Here is a 24,679-nt window from a genome sequence, read left to right on the forward strand (position 1 = left end):
ACTTAAAGGAGGAATGTATAGGTCTGTGCGTTACCATTTGGACTCTAAGCAGCAGGCAGAGAAGGAAAGTAACAATTTGCAGATTGCCAACAGTTTTCAAAGAAATTATTTCTTATTTTTAGAAATAAACTCTTTTTTGGCTCCCCAGTTATTTTGCTGGCTGGAGGCAGCACTGAATATCTCTCACCAAGAAAGGGCAGGAGTCTCTAAGAGGAATTTTTGTCAATGACAGGAAGGAAAGGAGAAAAAGCCTCCTGGGGATTTTTTTTTTAACTACTGGAAGGAATCAGTATAGAATAACCAAAGATAACAAACTCCGTTTATGTGATCCATCCATGCCTTTTCTGTAGTATCCGACAGGGCTATATTACAAAGCACAGAAACTTAACTGTGGCTATAATTACCCTTCCAATGGCCCACACGTGGGGATTTAAATAACTAAATGATGGCTCTGGGCCCCACAGGCATGAGAGCTGCAGGAATGCAGACTGTGAGAATCCTACTGGGACTCACAGTGTGAGTGAGGTGTTGAGTTGCTCAGAAGTGGGAGGACTTCAGCCTTATTATGTATCATCATCACCATCAGCAGAAACAGGTGCTGTGGGGACTTTACCAAGGGAAATTTAGGCAACTAAGGTTTTTAGGCACCTCCAGGGGGTAGCCAGGAGCTGAGCAGGAGTTCTGAGAATCACAGTGACACCTAAATGTTGGACTTGAGGCACCTGCAGTGACAAGTAGGTCCCCAAATGCCACTGAGGACCTGGGCCTGACTTGTTTCTTCTCCTGTCTTAGACAAGTCAGATAAGCCCTCTAAAGCTATGCTCACACTTTGGAACTGGCAGGGCAGGGTGCTGGTTGCCATTATGAGGAGGCATAGCCATGCCTAGCTCTGACCAAGCTAGCACATTATATGTAGAGGCTGTAGCCACACTAGCCCCTCCTTTTGGAGGGCCTATGGTAATGTGGCACTTCAGGATATGCTAATGAGGCACTGTCATGAATATGCAGCACCTCATTAGCATAACGGCAGTCGCACAGGCTTCGAAACTGCCAGTTTCAAAATGCAGCCGCCTGTGTAGCCAGAGGCCTTTCAAAATGATGCCCTGATTTTGAAAGCCCCTAATTGCCATCTGGGTTTTGGGAATAAGGGGCTTTCAAAATCAGGGGTCTGTTTCAAAAGACCCCCTGGCTACACAGGCATCTGCATTTCAAAACTGGCAGTTTCGAAGCATGCACAGCTTCCATTATGCTAATGAAGTACTGCATATTCATGGTAGTACCTCATTAGCATATCCCGAAGTGCCACATTACCATAGCGGACAGGCTAGTGTGGCCACAGCCAGAATGTAGGTATGGAGGCACAAGCAGTGAGAGGGACCAGCAGCCCCACATCCACATGTGACCCTATCTGAGACCATAGCTGTGTCTACACGTGCACGCTACTTCGAAGTAGTGGCACTAACTTCGAAATAGCGCCCATCGCGGCTACACGCGTCGGGCGCTATTTCGAAGTTAACTTCGACGTTAGGCGGCGAGACGTCGAAGTCGCTAACCTCATGAGGGGATAGGAATAGCGCCCTACTTCGACGTTCAACGTCGAAGTAGGGACAGTGTAGACGATCCGCGTCCCGCAACGTCGAAATTGGCGGGTCCTCCATGGCGGCCATCAGCTGGGGGGTTGAGAGACGCTCTCTCCAGCCCCTCAGCTCACTGGTGGCCGTGTGGAGCGGCCCCTTAAAGGTCCCCTCCCCCTCCCTGCCTCTGCAGGAAGCTGAGGCAACATGCAGGCTGCAGCCTGCACACGCGGGCAGCTTGCAGCACCCTCAGCCACCTACCCAGCGGCGATGGCTAGCCAGCAGCCCCCCCAGCGCCCCCAGGGGACCCCCCCCAAGGGGAGCCAGGGCAGCCAGCCCAGCCAGAGGGCCAGCCAGTCTGGGAAGCGGCAGCGGGGCCCCTCCTGGACGGAGGCCGAGCTGCGGGACCTGCTGGGGCTCTGGAGCGAGGAGGAGGTGCTCCAGGTAATGGGGAGCAAGAGGCGGAACGCAGATGCGTTCGCTCGGCTGGCCGAGGGCCTGGCTGCCCGGGGTCACCCTGCCTGCACTCCTGACCACGTCAGGAGTAAGGTGAAGGAGCTGCGGCAGGGTTACTCCCGGGCCCGGGATGCGGCCAGCCAATCTGGGGCCGCCCCCGTCACTTGCCCCTTTTACAGGGAGCTCAGGGACATCCTGGGCCCCCGGCACACCTCCTCCCCTCCGGCCACCCTTGACACCTCGGCTGACGAGCCCCAGCAGGCCCTGCAGCCAGAGTCCGCCCCGGAGGCAAGCCCCGCACCCCGGGGGCCCCCCCCGGAGGCCACCCCCGGGACATCGCGGCAGGAGGAGGAGGAGGAGGAGGAGGGGGGCTCCTCCTCTGCAGAATCCAGCCTGCAGATCCTCCTCCTGCCATCCCGGAGCAGCAGCAGGGCCTCTGACCCCCGGGGATCTCCAGACCATGGGAGCGGACCCACAGGTAGGTACCCCTCTCTGGTGGACACCCCGAGGCTTGAGGGGCGGGGGTAAGAGATATGTGTCCTGGGCCCCCCACATGCTCACATGGCCATGGCCCCAAGGACACCAGGGCCATGGCCCTCACAGCACTGCAGCCATCAGCCCCTTCCCCCCGCCCCGGCATGACAGTGCCATGCCCCATCCCCGGGCCAGGCGGGAGAGGAACCTCGAGGGGCCCCCGGGAGGAGGGGGTGGGACGCCCCGCAGCAGCAGCATGTGATGGAGTGGGGGGAGTGCAAAAGGGAGACTCAGGCTACATATGAGCCACAAGAGCCGAATACCTCCCAGGGCCAAAGGGGAATCCTGGCGCTACAGCTGGCAGGTGACACCTCTGCCCTGAACCAACAGGAGGGAGGAGCCGAGTTGGCTTGGAATTGGGGGGCGAGAGCGGGGGCCACAGGTAGAGGCTAGGGGAAGGGAGAGCTGGTAGGCAGCCAGCCTGAGGAGGGGGAAAGCTGCATCCCAGAGGGGCCACCCTTGGGGTCTTCTCCCCACAACGGGTTGGAAGGACAGTCTCTTCCGACAGCTGGTGCTGTCACTCCTGCCAGAAACTGGGCATCTGTGGCCTAAGAAACCTCTCCTGCTGTCAGACCCTGCGGAGTGAAGTGAGAGTCGCTCCCACCAGGGGACGGGGTGCAGTGCAGGGGGACCCCTGAACCCCATCCATCACAGCAGCATCTCCCGGGGACGGGGATGGGGAACCTGTAGCACAGGGCTGGGGGGAAAAAGGCCACGGCTCGGGGCCCACACTAATGCCTGTCTCCATTCTTCTTCCCCCCGTCCTCTCCTGTGTCCTGCACCTGCACCATCAGAAGGACCGGAAGGGAGCGCCGGCGAGGCGTCAGTCGTCCCAGACAGCCCTCCGGGACCCTCGCTCCAGGGCAGCCCCTCGGCCGAGGACCGACCGGCCCCGCGGAGGGCTAGATGGCGGACCCCGCGCCACCAGCCGCTGCCGGCGACGGACCCCCAGCTGCTGGCCATCCTCCGTCGGCAGCTGGAGGTCGCGGAGCAGCACCTCCACCTGCAGGAGCAGGAGCAGGAGCAGGCGCTGGCCTGGCGCCAGGAGGCATGGGGGGCCTACATGCAGACATTTAACCGGCTTGTGGACTACCTGGCCCCCCATGCCGCGCCGGCCGAAAGATCGCCCGCCCTGCCCGCTCCTGCAGCCCCACCACCAACTGCTCCGCCCGTCCGCCGTCGCCCCGCCACCCACCCACGAGGGCCAGAACGCTGAGGGACCCCTGGAGCCACCTGACACTCGCCGGCCCCGATACCTTCCGGTCCAGCCCGCTCCCACCCAGCCGCGGACCAGGCTGCAGGCGCGGCGGGGCTCCCGGCCAGCGACGCCCAGTGCCGGGCTATAGGGGCGAGGGGCCCGGGACGTGGCCGCCCCCTTTGTATATAGTTGCACCCTGTTTGTTTGGCCCCCCCGTTTGCCCCGTCCCCCCCATGTAAATAGTTCTCCCCTTTATCCTCCCTGGTTTCCTTTTTATTATTTATTACACACTGTTGTTTATTTGCATTGTTTATTGTTCTACATATTGCTTTGGTTGGACGTTTGTCCCTGTTTTCTGTTTCTGGTTGACATATTTCTTTTTACATCCCCCAAAAAACAGTTTCAGAAAGACCCAAAAAAAGTTTACGTTCAGCCACAAGTGCGTGCTGTCATTTGTCCAGGACAAGTGGGGGGGGGGGGGCTGGGGTGCTCCATGGTGTGGGTGTTGGGGCAGGAGTGTGGGGGAGGAGGGGGCGGGCAGTAGGGGGCCTGGGCAGAGTTCACCCCGTGGCCTGGTCGTTGAAGTGGGCCCCCAGGGCCTCCCGGACCCGGGTCCCCTCGGGGTCCACCTGCCGACTGGGGGCAGCAGGTGGCTGGACGTGTGCCCTGGCGGCCTCCGCAGCCCAGCCCTGCAGAAAGGTCTCCCCCTTGCTCTCCACGAGGTTGTGCAGGGCGCAGCAGGCACCCACAATCTGGGGGATGTTGTTGGGGCCCGCATCCAGGCGGGTCAGGAGACATCTCCAGCGTCCCTTGAGGCGGCCAAATGAGCGCTCCACCACCTGGCGCGCACGGTTCAGGCGCTCGTTGAAGTGCTCCTGGCTAGCGGAGAGATGGCCCGTGTAGGGGTGCATGAGCCAGGGCCGGAGGGGGTAGGCCGCATCTGCGATGACGCAGAAGGGCATGGTGGTGTCCCCCAGAGGGATCTCCTGCTGAGGGATGTAGGTCCCCGCCTCCAGCCGGCGGCACAGGCCCGAGTTCCGGAAAACCCGGGCGTCGTGGGTGCTGCCAGGCCAGCCCACGTAAATGTCCTGGAAACATCCCCGGCTGTCCACCAAGGCCTGCAGGACGACAGAATGGTAGCCCTTGCGACTGAGGTATCGTCCGCCACTGTGATGCGGGGCGTGGATGGGGATGTGAGTCCCATCCAGAGCCCCGAAGCAGTTGGGGAAGCCCAGGGTGGCAAAGGCGGCGATGGTGGCATCTGGGTCCCCCAGCCTCACGAGCTTGTGCAGGAGCATGGCGTTGATGGCACGCACGACCTGCAGAGAAAGCACATGGGACGGCACCAATGAGGGGTGAGCAGGGTGTGCGTGGCCCTGCCCTGCTCTGGCCCCCCTGCCCGGCTCTGGCCCTCCTGCCCGGCTCTGGCCCCCCTGCTGTGGCCCTGCCCTGCCCTGCCCTGCTCTGGCCCCCCTGCCCTGCCCTGGCCCCCCTGCCCTGGCCTCCCCCCGTGGATTCGCTTACCTCCATGAAGACAGCCCCGACGGTGGCCTTTCCGACACCAAACTGCTGTCCCACGGATCGGTAGCTGTCCGGAGTGGCCAGCTTCCAGACAGCGATGCCGACCCGTTTCTCCACTGTGAGGGCACGCCGCATGGCAGTGTCCTGGTGCCTGAGTGCGGGGGTGAGCCACTGGCACAGCTCCAGGAATGTCTGCCGGGTCATCCTGAAGTTCCTGAGCCAGTGGTCGTCGTCCCACTCCCCAAGCACCAGCCGCTCCCACCAGTCGGTGCTGGTGGGGTAGCTCCACAGCCGCCGGCGAGTGAGGCGGGGGGTGGAGCGGGGTGCTGCAGGGGTAGGGGTTGAGCCCTGCTGCCCTGGGGGCATCTCCTCCCCTGGGGCAAGGAGGTGCTCAGCTGCCTCCCACATGGCATGGGTCAGGACAAGCCCTGCTCCTGCCGGGAGGGCTGGGTGGACCTCTAGCTGCTGCTGCTGGGGGTCCATGACTGCGGCGCCCGGGGTCTGTGTGCCTATGGCTCCTCAGACCGCGTGCTGTGCAGGCTGAGTGTGTGTGGGAGGGGCCCTTTAAGGGAGTGGCTAGCTGTTGCCCCGGAAGCGCTAGTCCGCCCGTTGACCCTGTCTGCAGCTGTGCCTGGCATCCCTATTTCGATGTGTGCTACTTGGGCATGTAGACGTTCCCTCTGTGCGCCTATTTCTATGTTGGGCTGAGCAACGTCGAAGTTGAACATCGACGTTGCCGGCCCTGGAGGACGTGTAGACGCTATTCATCGAAATACGCTACTTTGATGTAGGCTTCACGTGTAGACGTAGCCCATATGTAGCTACTCAGGGCAGCTAGCCCCTCCCACTACTTGTAGCACCACACCCTGGCCGTGTCTACACTAGCACAAAACTTCAAAATTGCCATGCAAATAGCCATTTCGAAGATTACTAATGAGATGCTGAAATGTATATTCATCACTTCATTAGCATGCCGCTGGCTGCAGCTCTTTGAACTTTCTGCGTTTCGCTGCAGTGTGGCTTGTCCAGATGGGGTTCCTTTTCAAAAGGACCCTGCCTACTTCGAAATCCCCTTATTCCTATCAGCACAGCATTCTTCCCTAAATAAAGGGAAGAAGGATTCTTTCGAATATGGGTTTACTTTCGAAAGAGCAGCGTCCACACTGGCTTTCTTCTTTTGAAATTAGAATATGCAAATGAGGTGCCAAATATGCCCACGTATACCTCATTTTCATACCTCTTTCGAAAGAGGAATGCAGGTGTAGACGCACCCTAAGAGGGTTAATAGTTAACATCTGTACATGCAGTTTGAAGATAGAAAATGCTTACTACTATCACACAATGGTATTTTTCCAGGTAACATGCAAAAACAGCTCCTTTTGCAGGATGGTCCCTTTACAAGGGTACCACAGTTTTCAGTGTTAAAAGTGTGTTTCCTCTGTCTAGCCTGTTTTCTCTGGAGGTGCCAAACGTAAACCTTCGCACAGTATGTACTGAGATAACTGGACATGACAGGAGACAAAGCTGCAATTAATCTCAAAGCTGGATTCAGGTTTAGAACAGTGCTGAAACATTTCCGAGCTGATGCCAGGCAGGCACACAGCATAAAAAGCACAGCAACAATTTCTGGCACTCATCCTAAATCCAAGTATCGAGTGTGCCTTCTCTAATTTCCTCAGAGCATTCACTCTAACTAGGCAGCTTTAATAATGGTAAGTTATGGGTAAGAACCAGCTTTTGCTAGGTTCCTTGAGGCACAGCGAATCATGTTTTAAATTCAAGTCATTTTCTGTAAAACTATTATATATACCAACCAAATGCCACTCCGGATCTTGGGGCTAAATTTAGTGAAACTAATGGGAGTAGGACAACCTGATAAGTAAAATACTATTCAACTGGAAAGTATCAGAATCTGTTTCTAATATTACCTGATTTGTGACCGATTGTATTTAATTATAATAAAAAACATTTTTGCAATCATAAGTGGTATGCTTTCTTTTAAATGTCCAGAGGATGGAACACAGTTCTGTCTGTTTCATTTTGTCTTTGCTTAACTTAGGATAACCCAGTTCCATTCTGAATGCAATAGAATAGTCAGTTATTTGCATCTGAAAGAAAGGAATTATAGAAGGCATAAAGAATGCATCAAAACTATCTCAGCACATTGGCACAAAATTCCCATTACACTTCTTTTTAGTATCATAGGTCTAAGCAAATACTGATTCCTTAAAGTTTAGGATGTCAGATCATGCTGGGGGAGGAGGGTTCATCTCTCATCTGGTTATAAAAATGTGCTTTTTCCTGCCATATGAACCTTACTTAATAGAAGACCTAGGAGAACTATTTGCAATGAATAACTTACACAATGAATTTCTCTTTTTTTCCTGTTTGTGACTAGTTCAACCGTGATTTTTACTAATTAGTTCATTAGTCATAATTATTTTAGTTTTTTTGAGTGACCACATTTCACCCTAGGGATAGCTCATCAACTGTTCACTGTATTTGATATTTGAACTCAGCGACAGCACACCTAAATCACATGGTTTTTCTGTTGCTAGACTGGATGGCCTAACATCCAAAAACAGTAACAGTGCCTGAATCAAACGTTGATTCTCTCAGACAGGTAGCAAGCTTAGGGAATTTAAACAGGGCATTTTAAAGTCTTTTTTCCTGAAAACATGTTGGCGCTCTTTATAATGATCGGTTGGACATCATGAAGAGAAATCACCAGAAGCAAATGAAATTCTGGTGAAATGAGATGCTGAAGATATCTAACAATACAGGCACTTTAATTCTGGGGTCCAGCAATAGTCTCTCTTGCCTGAGAGCTGTCTTTTGCCATCATTATTAATTGCTTGCATTATTATAGCACCATGAGGCTCTAACTGAGATCAAAATACTATTGTGCTGGACTCTGTACAGTCCCGTCTCTGTACAGTCCCTTACACTCTAAGGCCAGGTCTACAATAGGCATTAAAGTCAATTGTAGATATGCAATTCTAGCTATGGCAACTGCATAGCTAGAATCAATTTATCTACAACTGACATACCTGGCCATCCTCACAGAGGGAGATCAACAGGAGATACTCTCCCATCGAGCTCCCTCACTCTTTGCGATATTGAAGAGTACAGGAGTTGACTGCTGACCTCAGATAATATAATTTCTCACGTCCCTACCAGGCACACAAAATCAAACCCCAGAAGATAGACTCTGACTGGGTCTCCCTTCCACATAATATAGACCAAACAGTGAGAGGGGAAGCAAAGAAGTGATCTGACTTAGGCCACTGTTGCGAAGCAGGTCATTAGCAGACCTGGAAGAGAACCCAGTTCTCCTGAGCCCTAATCCAGTGGCCTATCCATGGAGCACACCACCTTTCAGGTTTTCTCAAGAAACATTAATTTAACTAAATTGCTTTTCTGCTGGGTTTTCTATGAATGAGAAAGAGATGACAGGTTTAATTTCCCAGACTGGAAAAGCTGCTTTCTGACCGTACAGAAGTTCTAAGTTCAAACACGCTGACATTACTGGTCTGCAAACCTGCATCATTTAAGCTCCCCAGACAACAGCTTGAGATGATTGCATTCAATTTCTGTGGGCAGCAGATATCATTAGTCACCCTGGCACTAATAGTCAGTAGATTTTTTTAAAAAGTTAGTGAGTCCTAATGTTGGCACAAAATTAGAAGAGGCAAAAGTTTCCCTTCCCCAAAACAGGTGAGGGTTGACACAGAGGAACCTTATTGTTATCCGTGTGGTTCAAGGGTCCTTGCTGAAGCAGTCTCCCTTCTCCCCACACCCCCCCCAAAAAAAAAAAAGAAAAGAAAAAGGAGAAAGAAACTGTATTGGAAATTCCATCCCTCCTTCTATTTTGTCTTTGATTTTTTCCATGCTGAACTTCTCATTGCTGGCACATGCCACACACCAGTCAGTGCAAGTGTGAGCCCCATGAGCAATGTAGGTGAGTGCAAACAGCACTCTGACTGTAGGCACAGTGCTCTCCCCTAGGAAGAAAAGAAGTCACACTAAAGCACACCTACGCTTCAGCCTGTTTACCAAAGCTGCAGCTTCTGGGGACTCAACCACCCCAGGGTCAGGTTTGAAATGCTAGCGTGATGTTAAGTTCCAATGCCCCAGCGGCTGTGGAGTATGAACTGCTTTGTGCTGACTGGGAGCTCGGGATTAATAGCTCATTGTATTCCTGAGGAATTAGCTTCTATTTCCAGGATGGCTCTGTCTGGAGCAAACCCCTGGGAGTCCCCTTCCTATGTATCAGGAATGGTCACCAACTATTTCTCACAACAAGCGCTTTCTCCGTATCCCACACATCTGTATTTGCCTGGAATTAGAGAGTCCTCTCTCAGCCAGCCACCACTGTGGACCAGGAGTTCTCAACTGGGGGTATGAGGAGGTTGTCAGCAGTACCTTAACCCATCAAGATAGATGTGCCTAGTTTTACAACAGGTTATGCAGAAAGCACTAGCAAAGTGAGTACAAACTACAATTTTATACAATGGCTTCTTCACCCTGCTCTATAGACTAAACACTGAAAGGAAAACATAATATTTATATTCCAATTGATTTTATAATTACTTGGTAAAACTGAGAAAGTAAGCAATGTTTCAGCAAAAGCGTACTCTCGTACTTTCATCTTTTAAGTCCAATTTTGCAAACAAATAGTTTTTAGGGGAGGTGAAACTTGGTGGTGTGCCAAACAAATCAGACTCCTGAAAGGAGTACAGCAGTCTGGAAAGGTTAAGCACTACTGCTGCAGTTCACTAGGTTTCCTATTGGGACCTGCTGTACTTAAGCTATTTCTAATGTTGGGACTCTTTCCACATCCAGCAGCCATTTACCCACACACAGGGGATTCTCCCGCTAATCAGAGCTTCAAAAATTAAACTCTTCTGCTGAGCTCCTGTACTAATATGATAACATCTGGTAAATTCTTAACTTAAAAGACCCACCAGTGCTAGCCTGTGTATTTATTCCCTTATTAGCTCTGTGCTGAGTCTTTTCCTCCTTACTCATTGCTGTCTTCGTTTTTTTACAGTTCTGCATCTTTTGTAAGGTTCAGCTGAGAACAGTTCCCTCTCTCAGAATCCGGCGAAGATAAACGAAACCATTTTAGCACAGAAAATCACTGTGTTCAAACAAATCCCACTATGATCCTACAGAAGATGCCTTGAGGGAGTTGTTTCAAAAGACAGAACACTTTTATATGCAATCTGGCTTTGGGAATGGGGCTGCCCAGAGGTGAACCTCAGAGGCATTCACACATTTAGTCTCTGCAGGACACTGGGAAGTTAAGAAATTGATACAACTTGCTCATATACAGCAACCACCTTGTCTATCTCAGTGGTCACCACAGCTTCCACCATCAGAGAGTTGTGTCATGTCCTTCAATGGGGTGAAATATTTCCACTCAGCCCTCTTCAGAATTGAGGGGAAGTGAGGAAAGAGTTTGCCAGAAAGCCTGGGCAAGCTTGGCAACAAACTCATGCAACAGTAGGGCTACCCTAGCTGGGGTGACCTGACCCAGCATCCTGAATAGGGTATCTGAAGATTTCTCCACTTCCTCTGCTTGGAGGCCTAGGTTTGCAGCCACCCTCTTCAAAAAGTCCTGGGACCAGTGGAGGGGATGCCACAATGGTCTTGTCCAGGAACAAGGATGAGGAGGCTTGGGCAGACTTTCCTTTCCCCAGGTGCTGATCATTTGCCTCCTCTTCCACTGGAGGGGAAGCTAGTCTAACAGACTCTGGTACCAGTGGGTGGCTGGCTGGGGGCCCAGACTGTGATTCTGATTCTCCAGCAACTGAGAAGGTAGCCAGGGGCTGGACAGGAAAACCGCAGGGAGTCCATGGGCATCCTTCAGCAGGCCAACATGCCTGGAAAGCCAGCTGTGGCACCCACTGAGGCAGCACAAGATGTGGTGCTGACAACTGCACTTGGGGGAAGGGAGGAAAATGCCACCGCGGTGTTGGCAGAGCTTATGATACCAGATGCCCAAGAGAGAGTGCAAGGTCTGTTCTCTCTGGTGCCAGGAGCTCCCAGACAAAGCCAATATCAGTGACCACATGGAGCATCTAGGCCAGTGATTGGTGGACCAACCATGGTCTCAAGACCTGTGCTGAGAAAAAAGGACACCCTGTGCCAGAACATCGAGCAAGTCCTGGAGCCTGGACATGGTCACATCCCAAGAAGCACCGTGCCAGTGAGTAATGGAGGTATGGTGAGTGGTGCAGTGCATTCACGGATCTGTCCCCCAAGCGACAACCTGAGTGTACTGTGGTTGCTAGGGGCGTGCACCTCCATAGGTCTACGCCTTGTCTCCGGTGACACTTGGATCAAAGTGTCTGGCCCTGGTTTCTCCCTCGCCAAACACGCAAAGCTATCAGTAACTCTTCTGTCCATCTGAGCGGGAGGATGAGAGCACCGAGTGCTTGGTGACCAAGGGGTCAGCAAGGGCTCCCCTCCCTGTTGAGGCTCACCCACTGCTGGTGTCAGAAGCACCAGCATAGAGGTAGAAGTCCTGGACTGCCTGAAATGCTTCTGGGGTGGAGGAGATGAGGATGTTTGGGGATGATGGCAGGAAACAAAGAGGGCTACTCTATTCCACTTGAGCTGGTGCCTTGTCGGCACATGGCCTTCCATGTGCTTCCCTGTGTGCTTAGTCTTGTCCTTAGGAGGGTTGGGGACTCGTCCTTGCCCACTTTCTCAGTCCTCTTTCTTGAGACCACTGAAGACACCGGCTGCCAGCTAGACAGTGCTGGGGTCAAGTACAAGCGCTGGTCTCACTGAGCACCAGCCGATTCCATCAGCAGAGCCTAAAGCTGGATGACTATCTTTTAGTATTCGGGGCAAAGCACTCTGCAGATCTGACACTTCTCAGAGATGAGGGACTCTCCAAGACAAAGACGACAATCAGCTTCTGGGTCACTAATGAGCACAGGCCTGCAGCAGCTAGCACTTGCTTTAAAGCCAGGAGTTGGGGCCTGCCCCATCCCCAGGACAGGTCCCTTACATTGACTAACTAACTCGTAACTAACTACAAAATATTACCAACAAGAGGGAAATAGTTTACAACTGAGTAAGTGAAACTTAACACTAACGACTACAGCACGGGCTGGAGTGAGCAGTTCCAAGCAACGTCACTGGCAGCAAAAAGGAAGTGAGGGAGAAGGGGAGCCCCAAAATGCCCTATATAGCATGTCATGTGCATGTCACTCCAGAGGGCACTGCCGCTGGTCCCCTACGGATACCACTGAGGGAATATCTTCTGGCAATGGTGCATGTGGCAAGGACACTCACCTACATTGTCTGGACATGAGCAAGCTCTGGAAAAAGAACAGGCAGTATGATGCATGTGTGAGGGTCCAAGAGTGTTTAGAATGAGAGCTCTGCTTTCTGATGTTAGCAGGATTTAGGGGGCTTGAGAGATGGTGGGTCACATTATAACCATTTCCCATGTTCAACAATTGGAAGGAAATAGTGAGGGAGGCATCAGATGCCAATGGGCGCTGAGCCCATGGTTGTTGTTGATGACAATGTTCAACAATGAGCACCATAGATAAGGCAGTTGGCTTGCCTGATCTCAGAGAATCCTACAGGCAATGATGCACTCTTGGTCTCATTGCAAATCACAAGCTACTTTTTCATGGAGCTCAGCCAAGGAGTGGCCTATTGATTGTTGACCCTAGTGTAATATGTCTCTTCAGACGCTCATAAAGACAGATGTGCTGAACTACAATACACTGTTCTGTTTGAAAGGCCAAGGAGACAGCTGCAGTACCACCAACTGCTGGCTGCTAGCTTAATGAACCCATTTAGGCATCAACGTTCAGGTCTCCAGAAGATACTGCACATAATGCACACACAGTGTCATAAATATCTATTTCTTTAAACTGTATATCTGTGGCAACACCTCTACCAATTATTCAGTCTTAGCAGGCGTACCAATGCCTGTTAACTACCTAACATCCAACAACTTCCCGGCTAAAAAATAATTCACTTGGAAGCACAAGTGTGTGAAGTCCAATTTGATCATAAATTATATGCCAAGCCCACAGATTCACTAGAAATTCATGCAGCTCTGGAACTGTCAAGAGAAACATAATGGAAATATTATTATTATTTTTATTATTATTATTATTATTATTATTATTATTTGCTTTACCTGGATAACTGAAAACTTTTAAAAAGGTATCACAATTCCCCTTAAACCTGGCTGAGTGGGTTAGGTGACACAGGACAAGACACACAATTGCAGTCATAGGAATATTTATCCTGACGCAATGAAATATTTTCAGGAAGTTCAACCAGATCATTTCCAGCTGGTATTTTAGAGACTGGATAGTTGCACTTCAGCTGAACTCTTTGATCCAACTGAGAAGGAAACATTTCTCTTAGTTCCAAGCCTTCCTCAGTCTGACTCTGGAAAGCAATACCCTGCTAGTTGCTGTCTGTGCAATTGCTAGAGAATCTGTCTTAAATTGACTTTATGTAAGGTACCTCTGACTTTTTTCAAAAGGATGCCTGTTCCACTTACATGAATTCTCTTGTTACATTAGGCAATGGTGTTTTATTCCTGGATCAAATTCCTACATATTGCCCTGCAGCCAAAAATCATAAATATCTCCAAATCTGAGTGCATTAATTAATGCGTTGGGTGCACTTTTAAAAGAGTGAGATCCTGGTTTGGGATAGACAGGGCTGGCTGTTTATATACAGAGTAGATACAGTAGTTCCCATATGTTGTATAGTTTAATCAGGTACCTGGCTATCATAAGATATTTACACTACCCATCCCAGTAAGCATAACGTCCATATGATAAACCTAGACTCTGTTAGTTGGTCACTTCCCTGACATAGCAGAAACCATAAATCCAGCAACATCCACAAGTTCTCTATTTCAATCATTCAACAGGGGGACTTTCGTGGCTCATCCACAGACCAACTTTCCCTCTAAATCATTAACCTGACAAAGAGCCAAAACCCTTAATGTTGCAGAGCTTGTCTAGCCAACAGATTTATTTTGCCAATAGACTGGGACCTAAGTAAGGAATTAACCTTACTTCACAATGTCAGAAATGTTTCCCTATAACTTGAAGGCAAAGTTAAGGCAATACCAGCTTTAGTTTCCAAGCCACAAAATGCAAGTGCATATTCCCAACAGTGTGGGAATTTAGAACCAGGGTTTTGCTTTTGCCAATTTTAATGATGGGACCTCTTGTAAACTTCATTCAGATATGCATCATAATCACTCCCACATCCTGGGGTGTTTGGATCTGGGATTATAGCTCAGGTCCATCTCTACAAAATGACCTTAAGCATGCAGCTCTCTTCAGAGCATGGATTTTTATTAACTCATTGTGAGGGTGCAGCTTGAGTGTGCCACTATTTCACCCTCTCTGAAAATACCAAGCAAAACAATACCAAAAACACAGAAAAAAAAAGAAAAAAGAAAAGAAAAAGAAAAAACCCACAAAACTTAACTATCTGATGGCTGAGACTGAACTCCTAGTAGAAACCATGGCTTTCTTCTATTGCCATCTCAAGACATGGCAATAAATCAGCTAGCATATGGGAACATGATGCAGGCCCCTCAGTCCCCTCTGTGATCTGATAAAACCTACTCCTGCAATTTCTCTTTAGTTTTATGTTCTCTTCCTAGTCTATGGTTAGGACTGAGTTGGGGAGTTCAAAGGAAGTATTTTTATTTAACAGGCCCACAGGGTGAAGTTTAGGTAGGCTGACATTTCCATCTGTGCTCACCTGGTTTGAAGATGTCTTAGAATCATAGAATCATAGAACAATAGAGCTGGAAGAGACCTAAAAAAGCCATCGAGTCCAACACCCTGCTCTAAGCAGGACCAAACCCATCAGATCAGCCCCGTCAGGGCTTTGTCGAGGTGAGACTTAAAAACCTCTAGGGGTGGAGACTCCACTACCTCCCTGGGCAGACCATTCCAGTGCTTCACCACCCTCCTAGTGAAAAAGGTTTTCCTAATGTTCAACCTGGACCTTTCCAACCGCAACTTGAGACCATTGTTCCGTGTTCTGCCATCCGTGACCACTGTGAACAGCCTCTCTCCAGCCTCTTTGCAGCCTCCCTTCAGTAAGTTGAAGGCTATCAAGTCCCCCCGCTCAGTCTTCTCTTCTGCAGACTAAACAGTCCCAATTCCCTCAGCCTTTCTTCATAAGTCATATGCTCCAGACCCCTAATTAGTTTGGTCACCCTCCACTGGACCCTCTCCAGCGTATCCACATCCGTCCTATAATTGGGGGCCCAGAACTGGACACAGTACTCCAGATGCGGCCTCACCAAAGCCAAATAAAGAGGAATAATCACTTGTCTGGCTCTACTGGCAACGCTCCTCTTGATGCAACCTAATATGCCATTAGCTTTCTTGGCTACAACGGCACACTGTTGACTCATGTCCAGCTTCTTGTCCACTACAACTCCCAGGTCCTTTTCTGCAGAACTACCACTGAGCCAGTCGGACCCCAGCCTGTAACAATGCTTGGGATTCTTCCAGTCCAAGTGCAGGACTCTGCACTTGTCCTTATTGAACCTCATCAGACTTCTTGCAGCCCAGTCTTCCAATTTGTCTAAGTCAGTCTGGATCCTGTCCCTACCCTCCAGCATATCTATCCCTCCCCCTAGCTTAGAGTCATCCGCAAACTTGCTGAGGGTGCAATCCAACCCCTCATCTAGGTCATTGATAAATATGCTGAACAGAAGAGGACCCAGAACCGAATCTTGAGGCACTCCACTAGAAACCAACTGCCATCCCAACATCGAGCCGGGGATCACTGCCCTCTGGGCCCGACCTTCTAGCCAGCTTTCTATCCATCTTACCGTCCATTTATCCGATCCACGTTCCTTTAACTTGCCGAAAAGAATGCTGTGGGAGACCATATCAAAAGCTCTGCTAAAGTCAAGATAAATCACATCCATTGATTTTCCCCTATCCACAGAGCCAGTTATCTCTTTGTAGAAACTAATCAGATTGGTCAGGCATGACTTGCCCTTCATGAATCCATGCTGACTATTCCTGATCACTCTCCCCTCCTCCAAGTGCCTCAAAATGACTTCCTTGAGGAGCCCCTCCATGAGTTTTCCAAGGACTGACGTACAACTGACTGGCCTATAGTTCCCTGGATCATCCTTCTTCCCTTTTTAAAAGGTGGGCACTACATTTGCCTTTTTCCAATCATCCGGGATCTCTCCCAATCTCCACAGCTTTTCAAAGATAACAGCCAAGGGCTTGTCAACAACATACGCCAACTCCCTCAGAACCCTAGATGAATTAGGTCCAGTCCATCGATTTATGTACATTTAGCTTTTTTAGATAGCTCCTAACCTGTTCTTTCCCCACCAAAGGCTGTTCACCTTCATCCCACAATGCATCACTTATCGCATTAGTCCGGGAGCTGTCTTTGTCCACGAAGACAGAGGCAAAGAAAGCATTAAGTACTTCAGCTTTCCCTATGTCATCTTTCACTGGATTACCTCCTGCATCCAGTAGGGGCCCCACACCCTCTCTGATCACCTTCTTCTTGGTAACGTGCCTGTAGAAACTTTTCTTGTTATCCTTCACATTCCTCACGAGTTACAATTCCAGTTGCACTTTCACCTTCCTGATAACCGCCCTACATTCTCGAGCTATATGTTTATACCCCTCCCTAGACATCTGTCCCAGTTTCTACTTTTTGTAAGCTCCCTTTTTGTGACTAAGTTTTCCAAGGATTTCCCCATTAAGCCAGTCTGGTCTCCTACCATATTTACTCCTCTTGCTGCACATCAGGACAGTTTCTTTCTGCGCCTTCAATAGGGCTTCCTTAAAATACTGCCAGTTTTCCTGGACTCCTTTTCCCTTCATGGTAGCATCCCAGGGGATTCTGCCCATCAGGTTCCTGAAGGAGTCAAAGTCGCCTTTTCTGAAGTCCAAGGTGTGTAATTTGCGGCTCTCTTTCCTTCCTTTGGTCAGGATCCTGAAGACTACCATCTCATGATCACTGCTTCCCAGATTGTCCCCCACCTCTACCTTTCCTATTAGTTCCTCCCTCTTTGTAAGTAGCAGATCGAGCCTCTGGTTGGGTCCTTCAGCACTTGTACCAAGAAGTGATCCCCAAAATTCTCCAGAAATTTCCTGGACTGCTTGTGTACCGCCGTATTGGCCTCCAAACAGATGTCAGGGTAATTGAAGTCCCCCATGATAAAGAGAGCCCGTGATCCGGAAACTTCTCTCAGTTATCTAAAAAAAAGCCTCATCTACCTCATCATCCTCATTTGACAGCCTGTAGCAGGTACCAACCACCACATCTCCAGTGATGCCTACACCACTAAGCTTGACCCATAGATTCTCAACAGGCTTTTCTCCCTCTATGTACTGGAGTTCCAAGCAATCATAGTGCTCTCTTACATACAGTGCAACCCCTCCTCCTTTTCTCCCTTGCCTGTTCTTCCTGAATAGTTTATACCGTTTCATGGCAGCACTCCAGTTATGCGAGTCATCCCACCAAGTCTCTGTTATTCCAATCAAGTTATAGTTCTTGGACTGAGCCAGGACTTCTAATTCCTCCTGCTTGTTACCCAGGCTTCTGGCATTGGTGTACAAACACCTTAGATAACCAGTCAATCTCCCCGCCCTCACTACTCGAACCAAGGGTCCACTTTTGTTGTACATTCCTCTTTGCATTCCTTCCCAGCCTCCAAGTTCCTGTCTACCCACAGGGTTTTGGTCACCTTCCCCCAGCAATCCTAGTTTAAAGCTCTCCTCACTAAGTTTCCAAGCCTACTTGTGAAAATGCTCCTTCCTCTCTTGGTTAGGTGGACCCCACCTCTTCTCAGTAATCCTTGTGCCCGGAACAGCATCCCATGATCAAAGAATCCAAAGCCCTCTCTCCCACACCAGCTCCGTAACCATGCATTTACTTCCTCAGTTCGATGGTCCCTACCTAGCCCCTTTCCTTCAATAGGAAGGATGGACGAGACCACCACTTGCGCTCCAAATTCTTTGACCCTTCTTCCCAGTGCCACATAATCCAAAGTAACCCACCAAAGCTAAATTGGAACAATGAATGGGAGAAAAGTACACAGGAGCTTCCTACTGAAGTCAACAAAAAGTGTCTCACTGGCTTCAGTGGGAGCTGAAAGCCATAAAACAGTAAAAAGACACTTCTGGGGAGAGTCCATGTTCTCCATTTCTGCAGGTACTGAAGGCTCAACAGGCAGAAGTAGCAGGTTTTCCAGTGCAGGGGATAAAGCAAAAATTTGGAGGGCTTCAGTACAAAACAGAGGCAAGAAATTCCTGTGCAAGACAGAGGCCAGCCTGCTGTATGCTCCAAGAGTGGGGAAATGTGCATCAGTACTTTTCCCAGAGCATCATTGCAGAGTTAATCTCTAATCCAGTGTTTCTTACCCTATGTTCTGCAAAACACTGGTGTTCTATGAACAACTTGCATGTGTGCCTTGAGCATCTAGCACTTTTCTGATATCATACACTGATGGTATATATTTACTGTTATTAAAACCAGATACAATATTACTTCTTCATTGCTCTTATACCTGATCAGATTGCTACATTTTGGTTTTTTCCATATATTTTGCTGTTTGTGTAGGTTTGGTTTTGTTTTCGGTCTGACAACAATTTTTTGAAGAAAATTTTCATGGGCATTTCACATAAAAAGTATTATTGTTGGTGTTCCGTGGTCTCAAGAAGTTTATGAAACACTACTGTACTCCTCTTGCCTGGCCCATAGACCACTATATAAACTATATTCTATGGTTTGATCAACATGATATTAGTTAAAGCTTGGCCTGCTTCATCCATCAAATTCCCTTAAAACAGGACAATTTTCAGGAAAGGAGGCCTATTTACAATCTGATTAATGCAGGGCAAGCAACAAACGCCAACCAGTGGCTGGGGACTAGGTCCGGACTGGAGACATATGACACGTGCACCAAAATAAATTATGCTGCTTTTATAGACTGCAAGAAATTTGATATTCTAACTAAAACAGTCACCAGTGCAACCAAACAAATTCACTTGTTTTGATCACCTTTTGTATAACAGCTCCAAGATGTAACTGACTGATCACAGGACTTCTAATTTTGGTCAGGCACACAAATCTGCTTAAAATTCAGTACCCGATAGAAATGCAACTAAAATATATAAAATGCACATTTTAATTGATGTAGAGTCTATCAAGTCCAATTGCAAACCAGCATAGTTAGTACACTGTAATGGACATTCCGAATACTCCAAGATGAATCAAAATCTGTTAGTCTTTAAAGTGCTACTTTTCTGCTGCTTTGTTTTGTTGGAGTACAGACTAACATGGCTACTTCTCTATTACTATTCAAAAATCTGATAGAATTGTTAATTTTAATGAACCTGAATGAGTAGGGAAATGCCTTCTTTAATTTGCACGAGTACGCTGAGTTCTTCATCTCATTAGTTCATATTTTTCTATAAATTACACGCTACTCACTTTCCATATTGCAATGGATGCCACTGAATAGTTGTTTGATAAACATTTGAAGTCCAGCATCAAGTCAGGACATGAAATCACTAATTAGCCATTTTTTAACCTGATATTGATATGCTGACAAACATAATTTACTCCTCTGCAGTTAACCCAGAAGGCTACAGCTAGGAGAATTTCAAGCAGTCCTGCACAAATGAGTCATCACAAGATACTGGGATAACATCTGAGACTGTGTTAGGAAGCTGGCAGCAGTGATACAGCTGAATTGCTAGCAGAAGTTCTGACAGGAGTTTATTACAGCACCAATACAAAGAAGCAACATGTTAAGATGTGCAGAGGAAGAAACTGGCTTCATGAAGGATTTTGTGTGATGTTGTTATTTTTAACAATAACAGTATTAAAACACAACTTTACGTGGGAGGAACATGAGAATAATCTAAAGACAGCAACCAACTTGATGCTCCCCCTTAGGTTCACGGACCCCCACCACCTCCATGTTCTGAGGCTCCCCGCCCCCTCTCCCAAGCCCCCCGCCACTGTAAATAGTTCACTGCACTGCTTGCAAATAGCTTTTTTCAATTACACCATTTCTTTCACACTTGTTTTTATTTGGTTCAGTAAAATAGTGATTTGAGAACCATACCTGTGTCCTTCTTCTTTGTGCAGAGGTCGGAGGGTAAAGGGAGGGGTCACGGTGGGGATGAGATAGGGCTGGGGGCCCAAGGCCCCTGCTTGGAGTGGTCTGGGGAAGGTTGCTGGGGAGCATGGGAGAAGCTCTCCCTCAGGGCCCCATCCCGATGGGCCTGGCAGAACAGAGCTGTGCCCAGATGCTCATACTCATGGCTGGTGGCTGCTCCACACCCCTTCCCCTCCACTGTGTTGTGAATGGCACAACACGCCACCACAACTTGGGGGACATTGTGCTCCCCCACATCCAGGTGGGTGAGCAGGCACTGAAAGCGTGCTGTGAGAAGGCCGAAGGTACACACAACCTGCATCTTGGCCAGACTGAGGTAGGCACTGAAGAGTTCCCACACTGGGTCCAGATGGCTAGTGTAAGTCTTCATGAGCCAGGTCATGAGGGTGTAGGCTGCATCCCCCATGATGCAGAGTGGCATCTACATGTCCCCGACCACCAGCTCATGGCGGGGGACAAGTGTGCCCACCTCCATCCTCCGACACGGCTGGAGTTGCAGAACACACGGCTTGGCCTGACCACCCAATACAAATGTCCATGAACTAGCCATGGTGGTCAACCAGGGTCTGCAGCACCGTTGAGAAGTATCCCTTAAGGTTTATATACTTGGCTGCACTATGCTCTGGGGAATGGATCCAGATGAGAGTCCCATCAATAGCCCCAATGTAGTTTGGGAACCCAGGGTAGCGAATCTAGCCACTACTGCATCTGTGTCTCCCATACAGATGACCCTCTGCAACAGAATGGTGTAGATGGCTGTCACGACCTGCAGAGGACTGACACATGCATGTCAGGGACTGAGGGAGGGAGTCTCCAGGACCCAGTGGGTTCCTGGCCCCATCCCAGCCCCCTGAGCTCACCAGGAGCCCCCCCGTGAGGCTGCACCCCCCACCCCTGGCAGCAGGGCTGTGTGAGTGGGATGGCATGGTCTTCCAGGGATTGGGCTTCTCCCCACCACAAAGCCATCCCTCACTTTCCTGACCCCACTTTCCAAGGGTCCCCATTTAGTGGGACACCCCCTCCTGTGCAGGGACTGTAGCCCAAGAGTGTCTTACCTCCACGAGGAGGGCCCCGACGGTGGAGTTCTCCACACCAAACTGCTTTCCCACCAAGAGGTAGCTGTTGAGGGTGGTGAGCTTCCAGAGGGTGACTGTGGCCCACTTTTCCACTGGGATGGTGGGCCACAGCCAGGTGTCCTGTCTTCTGACAGCAGGGGAAAGCCAGGCACAGAGCTCCAGGAGCATGAGTTTCCGCATGTGGAAGTTCTGGAGCTACTGTTTGTCATCCCACTGCCCCATGACTGGCTGGTCCTACCAGTTGGAACTGATGCAGTGCCTCCAGATTTGCTTGCACACCCCAGGGATCAGGCACAGGTGTAACCGCCCAGCAGCAACAATGAGGTCCTTGAAGGTGGTGTCAGGCTCGCCCCCCGTGAGGAAGAGGAGGCTAGCCATCAGGAGGTGCAGCAGGTGCTGAAGCATCTCTGTGCGAGGTCAGCACAAACCCCAGGGCTGCTCTGGACCACGGCTCACTGGAAAGAGCTGTGTCTCCCAGCACGAGTCAAAGCCCTGCCCTAGCAGCTGTGTGCTGTCCCACATGGAGGTAGGCACACCTTGGCATGAGTGGGGAATGGGTGGCTGGGGGGGGTCCCTTTAAGGGCGCATCTCTCTGGGACTCCCGGAAGGAAATGCTGACCTGTGTCCCTCTCTGCTGTGGTTCTGGGAGCTATTTTTGTGGAGAGAGCAGCCAAGCAGTCTGGCTGCTCTCTGTTGACAGAGCGGGTTGAAAGAGCAATTCGCTCTGAGGTCTGGCTGTGATCTGCTAACAGAGGTTTTGTTGGAAGAAACCTTCTGACAAAAACTTTGGCTGACAAATTGCTTGAATCCTTGAATCTAGACATAGCCTCTGACAGCACTGTGCTAATCTGAAGTAGAAACGGTCACTATGACCAGCTCTGCACTTCCCAGAAAGCCAGGCTCCTACTCTCCGGCTATAGTAAAGGCACCAATGACGCTTACGAGATTCAAGACTGTGGCTGGTTTTGCTAGTGTGACTGCACAGCTGCAACAAGAAAGAAAACAACCAAGTCCTTTGGTTTAGCATCAATAGGTGGGTGTAAAAAAAAGCTGTGATTACAGCCATGTGATCACAAACTGCACACTTTATCATGGATTCTCCACTCATTTTCCTCCGACAGGACTGCTCCCATGAGGGCAGATACCCCCAAAAAAGAGTTTCCATTTCACTCAGAGTGCAATTCCATGCATGTAATTATATGCTGGTTTTGGATTTGAGAGTCATGAAGTCTTAGTCTCTAGGCAGTTCCTAAGATGATAATGAGAGTGTCTCAGACAGTTCTCCCTAATCAGAGAAAGGTAGTCTTGGGGGCGTTGAATGAGCATCCACACATTCATATCATCAGATTGCACATTGCCTACTTGAGTCTGTGAAACTGGGCTATAAATCTCAAGAAACAAGACTGCTTCTAAATTTCCAGCACTTTCTACCTTCAGTTATGCCAGAATGCTCGGGATGGTTGTAACACCTTTACAATCTTCCCTGAGAGGTTGTTCCATAGGTTACAAAATCCCACTGATAGATTTTTATAAAACATGATGTACTGCACTTTAAATATAATTTCTTCTGGAGTGTAACTTCTTCAGTCTTTTTTGCTTCTACCTAGAGAACCAAATTGTCAGGGATCTGACCCCCTACACATGGCCAATTTCTTTGCAGTCAGTCACTATTGTGACTATAAAGGCAACACAATTTCTTAGCAGGCATCACTTGGTATTTCCTGGTATAATAATCCCATTAAATCTCATATCAACCAAAACCTAATGCAACAGTATGGAAATTAAATGTAAGAACACCCATTAAAAGCTTCCTGGAAGGGACCTCCTGAGCTTTTCTAACACTATCAGTCCATTCCTCTCTCTCTCAGTCTGTGTGCATGTATGCACACACGCTCTTGTGTGAGAAGTGGATGATCTGGTCAGGCATGTGCCCTCACATTTATTACATCTCATAGAGCTGGAAGGGACCTCAGAAGGTCATCAAGTCCATTCCCCAGCCCTCTTGGCAGGACCAAGCATCATCAATTTTTTTTTTTACATCTATTGGCCCAGATCCCTAAATATCCTCCTCAAGGATTGAGCTCACAGCCCTGGGTTTAACAGGCCAACGTTCAAACCACCGAGCTATCCCTCCCCACTACAGAGGTAGCTTGGAGCCTGAGCTCTCTGCTCTGGCCATGTGTTTTCAGCAAACAAATCCGAAACTCAAAGTATCCATCTGAAGGCATCCCACATGTAGTTACAGAAAGAGAACTTACTCACTTGTAGTAACGATGGTTCTTCGAGATGTGTCCCCGTGGGTGCTCCACAGTAGGTGTCGGGCTTGCCCGGCGCCGCAGATCGGAATTCTTCTAGCAGTTTCTCCTGGATCGCGCATGAGCTGATGTGCGCCGCTCCCTTGCGCGCCCTCGGTCATGTGTGCGATCCGGTCCCTGCCAGTTCCTTGACCACCCGCCCCGGATGCTCCTGAAAGACACTGGACAGAGATCCGAAGTGGGGAGGATGGGCGGGTAGTGGAGCACCCAGGGGAACACATCTCGAAGAACCATCGTTACTACAAGTGAGTAACTTCTCTTTCTTCTTCGAGTGGTCCCCGTGGGTGCTCCACAGTAGGTGACTACCCAGCAGTAACCCCAAGTAAGGAGGTGGGTACTTTATTCATGTGCAGCTTGCCCCCGAGAGGACTGCTGTCGACAGACGGGTATTCTCATTGAACACCCGATGCAGGGCATAATGCATGGTGAAGGTGTTGTAGGATGACCAAGTCGCCGCTCTGCAAATGTCTTTCAACGCGATTCCCTTGAAGAAGGCTGTTGATGCTGCCACCGCTCTGGTGGAGTGAGCCCTGGGCGGGGCTAGCAAAAGGGTCTTTCGAAGCTCATAGCACAGTTTTATACAGGACACAATGTGCTTTGAAATTCTCTGGGAAAAGAGGCCTTCCCCTTTCGACCTGGGAGCGAGAGACACCAGAAGCCTGTCCATTTTCCAGAAGGGCTTAGTTCTGTCTATGTAAAAGGCCAACGCCCTCCTCACATCCAGGAGATGCAGGCGCGCCTCCTTGCTGGAGCTGTGAGGCTTCGGGTAAAACGAGGGTAATACTATTGGTTTGTTAATGTGGAACTCCGAG

Source organism: Carettochelys insculpta, chromosome 3 (genome assembly GCF_033958435.1).
Source record: "Carettochelys insculpta isolate YL-2023 chromosome 3, ASM3395843v1, whole genome shotgun sequence".
NCBI lineage: Eukaryota > Metazoa > Chordata > Testudines > Carettochelyidae > Carettochelys > Carettochelys insculpta.